Below are 2257 nucleotides of genomic sequence, written 5' to 3' on the forward strand. Positions count from 1 at the left end.
TTTTATCAAACATATAAATAATGATTTTTACCCAACTTCAATGGCAAGGCTACCAAACCTGAAACTAAATTTGTAGTCATATGAGGCTTTTAAACATAATGGAAATGAATTTCGAGACTTTACTATCCTAGATGGTTTTAATGTTAATATCAATGAATGGTTGTCGACTTTACTCTCATAGATAGTTTAAATGTTAAGAATGATGAATGGTTGTCCTTGATATTGGAAAGGTGGCACATATTTATAAAACTTTTTTACCACGATTTTAACCCAACTTCAATGATAAGGCTACCAAACTTGAAACTATATTTGTCGTCATAAGATGCTTTTGAGCATAATGGCTATGCATTTGGAGACTTTACTTCAATGTTGGAAATAGAAGTTATATAGCACCAAAATCGCAATATATCATGATCATATCAACTTCGTGGTATTATTGCTGAAAATCACAATTATTTCAAATTTGGAATGTATCACAATATTTTAAAAATATCGTGACATATTGGCAACATATCATCAAAAATTAGAAAATATCAGTTCAGTAAGTAGATATAGGGAATTTTTTGGATTATTTTGCTTAGTTTGAAGAGGGAAAGAAGAGGATTGAGAACAAAGGGGTGTTACATTTGTTGATAAAAAGGCTAGGGAGGAGGGGGTTGCTTTAAGTGTTTAAATAATTGAAAAAATGTAAATCTTTATATTTTTTAACATTGCCAATGTTTTCACCAATGTTTCTTACAAGTTTCTTCCACGACCCTTGGAAATATATTTTCCAACATAATTCTTAATACATTCTTCCATCTCCTAAATAGTTCAAATGTTAGTAATTTTGCTAAATGAGCCATATATATGAAAATCTATTGAGTGGACCTAGATTTATGAAAAATATTACCAAAAGATAAATGTTGAATTGCTAGGCAGTTGTTGGAAGTGGACTTAAAATTATTCAAATGTACATACTCTAATGAGTATGGTTTTGTTATTGTATCTAGTCAAAAGAAGCCTTTCCAAAAAAAGGCTTGAAACAAGGAAAAAACTCTTGAACAATGTAAACTTTGAAACATGAACTAATACGATTACCCGTTTCGTTGAGGTAGCAAAAACGTCAACCGATTTTGAAAAGTGGTGATGCAGAATACACATATTTTTTTAACATAGTTTTTGACACTTCAAATTTTTATGTACATTAGTTTTTAGAATGTTAGTGATTTGTATGTTGATTTTAAAAAGTGTTGATTCTGCATTAGGCCATTTTTTTAAAAGACCTATTTTTTTACTTTAAATTTTTTAATGTATTAAATGTGAATAATTATTTTCTAAATTTAACAATTTTTGAAGTGGTATTCTTCTTCATATTTTCTTGTTTTTCTTTTAATTTTTTTTTTGTAGTGAGGTTTTTATTTTTTTGCATAGTTAAAGAAGAAGGTCGATATTTTAAAGTTTCGATATTCTACATATTTATATATCATTAATTAATTTTTCAATGCACATCAAATAATTGTCTCTAAAAAAATAATAATTTTTAACAATTGATGTAAAAATAACCATTTTGAACATAAATATAATTAAAAAAATACACACTTTGATAGTTTTTTGCTAGAAATGACATGTCAAAATCAGAATTTTTATAGGAAAAATTTAACAAAAATGGTTAAATAATAGATTTTTCTATGAATTTCATGTCAAAAAATAATAATAATCATTGTTTTTTTTTCAAAAAATAATGATTCACATAAAAATTAAAGCAAAAATCACATAATACAAATATTGAACACATAACAACATTAATTGAATGCTTATTCTTCTCATAAAATGTCAAAGTCAAAACATTACAAGTATAACTAATTAATAGTTACAAAAAATGAGCTTGATTTCCAAGCATGACTTAAGTTTAATCAATAGTATCACATAATTCAAACTCTTCATCCTTTAGAGTTTCATCATTGTCTTCTTCCACAATATTTTCTGCTTCATCTTGCTCATTTTCCTCTTCTAATGGATCTTTGATGTTTGTGAATCTCCCAATGTATGCCTTTCCAATCATTCCATGTAATGGTGGTTGAGGTTACTTTGTATTTTTTGCCACACGTGATTCACTAAAATCCACTTTCTGCAACCCAATTTCTTGCATCGCATCTAGAAGAAATTGTAGAGCATTAATTCTTTGATGAATAAATTTGCATTGTAATGGATATTTTTCAATGGAAATGTAATTTCTTCCTTTTTGTAGGCAACATGCTAGTGTTGTACCTAATTA

The sequence above is a fragment of the Pinus tabuliformis genome, chromosome 5_1, assembly GCF_031772625.1.
Source record: "Pinus tabuliformis cultivar Carrire ecotype Pingquan chromosome 5_1, CPIR1, whole genome shotgun sequence".
Lineage (NCBI taxonomy): Eukaryota > Viridiplantae > Streptophyta > Pinopsida > Pinales > Pinaceae > Pinus > Pinus tabuliformis.